The sequence below is a fragment of the Ambystoma mexicanum genome, chromosome 7p (genome assembly GCF_040938575.1).
Source record: "Ambystoma mexicanum isolate Mex_15411 chromosome 7p, UKY_AmexF1_1, whole genome shotgun sequence".
In the NCBI taxonomy this organism is placed as follows: domain Eukaryota; kingdom Metazoa; phylum Chordata; class Amphibia; order Caudata; family Ambystomatidae; genus Ambystoma; species Ambystoma mexicanum.
Window position 1 is genome coordinate 878,335,776 of NC_090939.1, and position 9,290 is coordinate 878,345,065.

Consider the following 9,290-nt stretch of genomic DNA (forward strand, 5'->3'; position numbering starts at 1 on the left):
TATGGGATCTGCATAATGGGAAAGGATTATTGTTTCCGAAGTCCAAGGAGAAGGCAGTCTCCACCAACAAACAATTAAATAACAGAGGAATACATTTACTTAAAGCAAGTTAAAACTGAGCTTTGATCGCGGGAGAGTCGAATGAGATGGAAGCTGTGTGTGAAGACTACCTTTCAAAAGCTGAGGGATTAAAGTAAACTGAAACTACGATTTTTTTAAATCAGTGCTAAAGGATGCAATTGGGCCCACATGGGCATGAATACTTACAACGTGGTTTCGGGAAAACAAAGGGAAATGGCATCCAAGGCGCTGTTCATTAAAATAGCTACACCAGTGTTTTTAAAATAATGGAGCAGGATAAACTGATCATGCTACAAGGTTTGGATAGCCACTCCTAGGACCTACATATGTCCTAATTTCCAAGTATTGAAGACCTAGCACTGAAAGAGTCAATGAAGCATATCATTGGGTGAATTGCTTTGATGCCGTATCTTACTATAAACACCAAAAAAGAGGACTTTGAGAAGGACTAACTATAGATGGCTGTAGTCACCAGAGATACAAATCATGGTGCATTCTCAAATCAAAAGCAATATGTCATCTGGGCCCTGAATGATGTTCCCATCAGTAATGATGTGGATCTGATATAAGTATAAGTGGGGGTGGGAGGAGGTTAAAGCTGGTAATAGAATGTATGCTGTTCAAACTAGATTCCAGACAGTTAAAAGCAAAGGCTTGACCAGCTAACATAGATGCTATGTAGGGTTAAACAAGGAATTGGAGTTTAAATAATGTAGCGTCACAAATGTAAAAGACTGTCAAGTACTCCAAAGGTGAGGTCAAACAAGTAGAAGCTGTGAGGAATCTGAGGGCATCCTCACCTCTTTCCCCAATATATCCTCCTCCCAGGGGGCTAAGGAAAGGGCATTGCTTTTGGATCAAGACATTGGCGGTGGATATGCGAAGGAGGATCAACAGGGTGGAGGATACTTGTGGAGTGGGGATGAGGCACCCTTGGATGAGACGCTGTATCCCCCAATTCCCTTTCATAGGGAATCAAATATCCTCCAGGCCTTTATAGGATGTTACCAATCATGTCCCTATTTTTGAATTGACATTTATACACACACACACACAATTTTGGTACTGGGACGGGGAAAAGGACAACACGAACAACAACATGGAAAAGGGACTTCCACAAAGACAATGAGCGGTCTAGTTGTGAGAAGACCAATCAGTCTGGCGGGGACTTTAAAATCCCCAGGACCCGTGAAGGAGGAGTCAGAGTGGATGAAGCCAGCTGGGAGAGCCAGAGCCACAATATGTGGCGTGCGCAGAGGTTTGCAGGAGTACCGGGGAGTGCAGAGTTGAGGCAGAGCAAGGAGGATACAGTGCGAGACGGAAGTCCTGGCTGAACTTCTGGACTGAATCAGACGAGAGTCAGAGGACCCGTGAGGAAGTGCCTGACCCGCTGACAGCCTGCCGGTGAAAGAAGCAAAGCGGCGAATGCCAGTAGCCCGCAGGTGCTAAGACACCGCACAGAGAAGTTGAACCTTGGCAGGCAGGAGACTCGCAGAACCGCCGTATGCATAATCCGGTGAGTCTGCCTAGAGATGGGGGCCCGGGCACGGCGAGGGGGCGGTCGAGCCTGTATGAACTGTTGAAATTTAAGTAATTTTAAATACTGACCTGAAAGATTGAAAACTCGATAAGGAAGAAAGTTGATGTGATGAATGTGTTTGAAAGACATTGAACTTTAAGAAAAAACTTGGTCCAAAGCAACAAATGAATTGTAACGCAAAACAGTAACCAGCTTGAGAGAAAGTTAAAAATGAATATTGATACAAATCTGGTGAGTGAAGGAAAACCTTAACAAATGAAAGGTAGCCAGACACTTATGGAGAAACCACATGAGAAATTGGGATAAGCAAAATCCTTTAACCTGGCAGGCGAGTGAACCAGGCTCCCCTATAGAATGGAAGCAGTGGCATTATGTGCTTAAAGGAACTGATGAAGAGCACCAAATAATGTATATCGGTTGCGGGACCTGCAAAGGGTGGGCTGTGCAGTAAAAGAACTGCACCTAGACAGAGGACACATGGTTATTGAATAAAAAAGGAAGCTTAATGTTACAAGAAACTGGCAATCAAAGATATTGGAAGTTTTGTGTTTCAAGTGAAAATAACTTATTTTGTGAACCTTATGCACAGTAAACAGAGGAGCTTGGACGTATCCCAGGTAATTGAAAATTGAAGACACTGAAAGAACTTGGCGAAGGGAACCCCTTTTTGCCTTGCGACGATCTTGAAGCTTGGGGAAGGGAACCCCTGTTGCAAGCCAGTAGCTGGAAGAGGCTGTGAACAGTTATTGTGAATTATAAGGGAAACTATCTTGAATCTTGGGGAAGAGAGAATTCCTTTTCCAGCCCAGAGCTGGAAGAAGCTCTGAACTTGGAGGTGAACACTTTCTAGTTTGACGCCGACATCCCTACATTTTGTTAGTTAGGGAAATCCCACCTTAGCATAGGGCAAGTCAGGCCTTTTTTCCCCAACCCTTTTTATGTTGAATTAAAGTTTGTTTCCCAAACTTCAATTTGGTTGTCTGCGTCTCCTTCATGATGCCTTCACAAAGCCAACAATGCAGATTTAGAGGGGTTGCTAAGAAGGAATAATGTCAGGATTGCTGGTATCGGTTGGGTCTTAACCACCTGAGTGTACTTCGAATGTATGGGTACACCGTAAATAAAGTTAACATGAAAAGTTAAACCACACACAGCATTCAGCAAGGTAGCAGAGTTATTACACACACAACACGTTTTGCGCCTCAAAGCACGTTCTCACTACAGAGTGGGCCTCATTAGGACCCTGGCGGCCGCGGCATGAACAGTGCCGGTAAGGTACTAGCGCCGTTCATACCGGGCCGCCACATTATGAGTTTGCTTGCGGGTGGCGTTATGCCACCTGGCCAGGCATGCATATCGGCACCCGCGAGCAGACCAGAATGCTAGCAATGGACCTGTCCTTAACGGGTCCGTTGTTAGCATCCTCCCCATTCCTATTGAGCCCTGTGGGGGCTCAAATGGGAATGGGACGTATCTGGTCCGGGTCCCGAAAATGAGATTTACCAGGCCCGCAAATGTCAGAATGGCCTGGTAAATCCCATTTTTCGGGATCCGGACCCGGGTTTGGGGGAAGCCATGCCGCTAAAAACAGCATGGCTACCTCCACACTCGTAATGAGGCCCCAGTGTGTTTATGCATTCATATATGGAACCACTGTAACATATAAGCAAAGCAATTTGAAAAAAATGTTGAGCCACAATGCCTATGGAAGTGAAGAGAAGAACGACTGAACTTCAAAGTGAAAATAAATCCACGCAATAAGAATAAAAAGGAATGGGGGGCGTGGCCAACGGGCTCAGCATGGAGACGTGATCTCTGCAAGCTCCCGGGCCGCCAGCAGAATCCTGCAAAATCCTGGAGAAAATCGAAAAGAAACCAGCGTACACTCGAATTGAATCGAAGAACACAGCTACTGCCATAACCTGCGCGACTCTGGAGGTGAATCGGCGGTTAGAAGCAGAGAAAATCGCTAAAGAAGATAAGGGAACCAGCGCCGAAGCATATCCAAGATGGCCGCCGGGCGCTGAGAAGGAGAGGCTGCCGCCCAACCCGTCGCCTCTGGGGACGGACGGCGCCGCGGGGAAGCGGACGCTGTGGTGGCGTGAAAGGTGTGGTGCTGTCCTTCCCGCTGCGCCTTGCGCTGCTCCTGAAGAGGGGGGTGACGTGTGGCAGGGGTGGGTCCTCTGCCTCGCGCTCTGCCATTGCTAGGCGGGAACAAGCACCAGTGCCCGACCAGAGGACCGGCAGCTCAGCACGGGGGCACGTCTGGCTCCTCGCGACACGTTTGAGGAGAGACTCCGGAAGATTGGGGCGACTCCTGGAGGTACACCGGACGCGGGCCATCTGCTCTGGTCGATAACAGACATTTGCGAGCACTCCATTTGTCATCGAGCGCTCGTTGTAACAACAATTCACAGCGGCGGTGACCGGCGAGGTGAGGGGAAAGCGGAGTGCCCGAGCTGGTCACTGAGGATAGATCGCAGACCGGGCGAGAGAGAGATCTGGAACCTGGCCCCCACCGTCTGCCTTCCTGAACATACGGGCCCCAACCGGCTAGAACAGGAGACCAGGAGCAGAGAGATACCCAAGAAGCTGCAGCCCTGAAAGCGGGTGAGCGGCGACACAGCGCCACTGACTCCTGGCCTGGGAAGATCCACCGTTGAGTGCCCACAAGAAACCTGTAGGCCACGCCGGTAAGGAGAGGGGGCGGTGGAGGCATAACCCTGCACTTAGAGCAACCTAAACACACGAAAATAGACTGCCAGAACGGCAAAGGGAGCAGAAATCCTGAAATAGAAGGCAACCAATATACTAATTGAATACAAACGGCGCCCTGAGAGAGGCGGAATCCAAAGACCGAGACGAGGGAAGCTGAATAGACTCAGGAACTGGCCTAACGGGAAGGGAGTAGGCCCCACGCTCAGTGTGACCGACATTTCCAAGCTACACATGTGATCACAACACAGGGGAAGAAGGGAGCTGGGAATCCATAACCAGCACAACAACCGAAGACACCCGCTGGTGCCGCGGCTTCAAAACACAGCATACAGGTAGTCACATAGTGCACCACCCATCAGAGATAACAATCTCCTGCAAAGAATATCAGCATTGTAAGCACAACTTAATAAAACAGGAAAGGCACGCTAAAGATTACATCCCACGCAACAATAAACAGGCAAACAGTTGCCATAATGGGTAAGGATAAACTAACGACAAAAAAAGTGGGCAACCAGAGCACTATGGAGCAATTCACAACTTCCACCCTGCCGCTACCAACAGAACCAAATGGCCCGGAAGATAGGCAGAATCCGGAAGAAACCCTCTCCCTAAGGGATGTGATGACCGCCATTGCCAACTCACGGGCATCCATGGAAGTTAAAATGGATGGCATTTCAACAGAAGTTTCCCTGCTGCGGCATGACCTTCAGAAACTATCATCCCGCACTGGAGAGGCCGAAACTCGCATATCGGTTGCGGAAGATGAGCTGAGAGGCATGGGCCAACAAATGAACAGAGCGCTAGAACGCATTAAGATACTGGAGAGCAGGGTGGAGGAGGGAGAGGGCAGGTCAAGAAGAAATAACATCCGCATTCTTGGACTGCCCGAAAAAACTGAAGGAGAGAGCATGGAACTCTTCCTTGAAAAATGGCTTGTCGATCTGTTTGCACCCAAGACACCCTCGACATTATTCTCAATAGAAAGGGCACATCGAGTCCCAACAGGCAACCCGATCCCTGGTAAGCAGCCGAGAACTGTTGTAGCGAAGATCCTTAACTACAGAGATCGAGACGCGGTGCTGCAGATGGCCAGGACAAAGAGAGAGATAACATACAATGGCTCCAGGATCGGCTTCTTTCCAGATTTCATTAGGGAAGTGCAAAAGATGAGACAATCCTTTGACCCCCTCAAAAGGCGACTTCAGACAGTAAATGAAAAATATGACCTCCTGTTCCCTGCACAATTGAAGATATATCATAATGGCACCACAATACATTTTACTGATCCCAAAGAGGCATGGACCTGGGCCGAAAAGAATCTGAAGGGGGAATGCAACCCACACAGAAGACAAGAAACGAGAAGGAACAGGCCACGCCGGAATGAACCACCGGATAGACTAGAATACCAAGAACAGGAAGCGATGCCCCAAAGAGGTGATGAATAACTGCAGCAGAAGATGTAAAATGGCAAAACACATGACAAGCATGAAACGTAATCTGCCCAACACAAGCAGCACCTGGCAATAAAGCTGGCGGCCCGAAGACCAACACGGCACGAACCCCCACAGCAGGAAGTGCATACGGAGGTACTCTTGAGCTACAGGGACCTAAGCACTAGAAAAATAGTTAGATAAGTTAAATGTTCTGTTTAATGGGTGACAGATGCTTCAGTTGGGGAAGGAGTATGGGGAGGGGGAATCGAGAGTCACACAGGTATTCAAATGACGCCTGGCCTATCAAGGCCACTCCGTACACGAAGTATATGAAGATCACAAATGTCAATCATCTGCATACATCAAGAAACTCAGTGAATAATGGCTACAGACGCACATAGGGAGAAAAAACTTGCCTTCATGACATGGAATGTGAATGGTCTGGGAAACAGTATAAAGAGAAGACTAGTAACACAATATATAAATCGACACGATCCGGATATAGTGATGCTGACCGAAACACACCTGGCGGGCACGAACTGCCAATTCTTCAAGAGAACGAAATATAAAACAGCAGTCCACGCGGGTTTCTCCATGGGCTCGAGGGGAGTGTTAATCCTGATACATAAAAGGACTCTGATAGATGTAACAAAAATAATTCAAGACCCGGGGGGCAGATTTGTGTTCGTGCAAGGCACACTATGGAACCAAACCATAGCGACAATGGCAATCTACTCACCCCCAGCACTAATGGCCCCTCTAATGGAGGAAATCATGCCCATAATAACAAACAATCCAGCGGATATACTGGTGGTGGGCGGAGACTTCAATGAAGTGATGAGCACTGTTAAGGACCGCACACATCAAAGGGAAAGAAATCCGACACTGCCAACCAAGCTGGCGAACTTTGCATCAGCACTGGGCCTGAAAGACGCATGGAGGGACCTTCATCCAGAAGAGAGACAATTCTCTTCCCACTCGGGTGCACACGGATCGATGTCCAGGATAGACTACTTTCTCCTCCCTGGAGAGAACGTGCATAAAGTAACTGAGGCAACTCTGCAGCCTCGAGGAATATCGGATCACTCCCCACTCACGATGATGCTCGAGACAGAAAGACCCCGTCCTCCACCGAAATGGCGACAGAATGCATTCTATCTAGGATTCCCGGAACTTACAGAGAAAATTCAAGAAGCAACTAAAATGTACTTTGAATTAAATCAAGATTCCGTGGATGATTCTGAAATAGTATGGGAAGCATACAAGGCGACCCTAAGGGGTGAAATTCTGAGCTGGACTACAGCACACAAAAAAGCACACCAACGAGAAGTAACAGAAGCAGAAGTGGAGGTGAAGCGAGCAGAGGAGAACTTTATAAGCTCCGGTGCGGAGGAAGACAATTTAGCCCTACAAGGGGCACAAAAGAAGCTACACAATGTTGCGCTAACATGCGCGAAACAAGCACACAGAACTATGCGTGCAAAAATATATGAAACAGGAGACAAAGCCAGCAAAATGCTAGCATGGTTAGAAAAGAGAGAGGAGAGCCACCCACAGGTACATCGAATAAAAATCACGGACACTGAATGGGCCTCAACAGACGCTGGCATCGCAGAGGCCTTTGTAACCTACTATGAAAAGCTATATGCCCCACCGACGAACCCACTAGATCCCAACATGTTGGACTCAATGACCATACCAGCATTAAACGAAACCCAGAAGATGAATCTTTAGGCTGAAATAACAGAGGAGGAATTAACGACTGCCATCTCCCAACTACAAAATGGGAAAACCCTGGGGCCTAACGGCCTACCAGTGGAAACATGGAAAAAAATCGGCACAGAAGAAGTGGCACCACACATGCTCAAAATGTTCCTACAGGCGAAAGAGAAAGGCATACTACCACCGGACCTAAGGAAAGCTAACATAGTAGTGATACATAAGGAGGGCAAACCCCCAGATGCATGCAGCTCGTACCGACCAATCCTCTAATTAACACTGAAGCCAAAATTCTGGCAAAAATACTGGCCAACAGATTGCAGAAAGTAATAACTTCCTTGGTCCATCCGGACCAATGCGGCTTTATGCCACAAAGATCCACACGGATGAATATTCATAGACTCTACGATGCCATTGAAAAATCCCCCACCCTACAGGACCCACTTGCCTTGCTCACTATCGATTTTGAGAAGGCCTTTGATTCGATCCACTGGGAGGCCCTATGGCTCATTATGGACAGAATGGGATTTGGAGAGCACTTCACAAACTGGGTTAAACTCTTATAAATTGCACCGAAGGCAGAAATTAGAGTGAATGGCTGGTCCTCACGCACCATAGCACTTGGGAAGGGTACTAGACAGGGATGTCCCCTCTCTGCGATGTTATTTGCACTCGCAATAGAACCACTAGCAATAATGCTAAGGGACTCCCCAAATTGGAAGGGGTTCCACTGGGCACAAAACTGGGAGGACAAGGTATCCTTATATGCAGATGACCTCCTCATCTACCTAAGTGACCCAGTGGCCTCCTGTCCCATCGTTATGAATATACTAAACACTTATGGAAACTTCAGTGGGTTAAAAGTAAACTATGACAAATCCCTGCTGTTTCCGATTAAGGGACTGGATGCAGCAACCTTAGATACTTGCCTATTTAAGGCGGAGAAAGAGCAGTTCCAATACCTAGGGATACAAATCACCACAGACCTAACACATTACATAGAGAAAAATCTGCATCCAGTGAGGGATAGGTTCGTAAATGACGTAAGACACTGGATGAACCTTCCGCTCACCCTGCTAGGGAGAGCTGCCCTATTCAAGATGTTGGCCCTCCCCCGATTCCTATACGTCTTGCAGAACGCACCACTATACATACCTAAAATAGAATTTCGCAAAATAGAAGAACCACTTAGGACACTGCTATGAGGAGGAGGGCATCCCCGAATAGCGCTAAAAACACTACACCGCTCGATACGGGAAGGGGGAATCGGTCTCCCACACCTGCAAACGTATTACTGGGCAGCCCAAATGTCAGTGGTGAATGACATACTACATGTCGATCCAATGCTACCACATAATGGAGTAGACACCCAGGCGGACCATGGGATCACCCCGCTAGAAAGCCTCAATCAAAAGACAACAAGACAAGTTACACCTACAATGACTGCTCAAAGAACACAGATATGGACAGACACACATAAACACCTGGGATGGGAAGGGAAAGTCACATTAAAACAACCCCTGTGGCATAATAAAAATCTTCCAGAACTTAAACATATTCCCAAGTGGGTAACCTGGGAGGAGATGGGGATAGAGACACTGGAAGACATGATACGGGATGGAGAAATTAAGACCTTTCAAGTCCTGAGAGATGAATTTGATCTCCCCATCACAGAACACTTCCACTACCTGCAGATGAGACATGCACTCACGGCAAACGAAATAGACATCCCAAATGTGCCAGAATGCACCCCGATTGAGAGAAACATTGTGATGGATCGAATCGAACACAAAGTAACA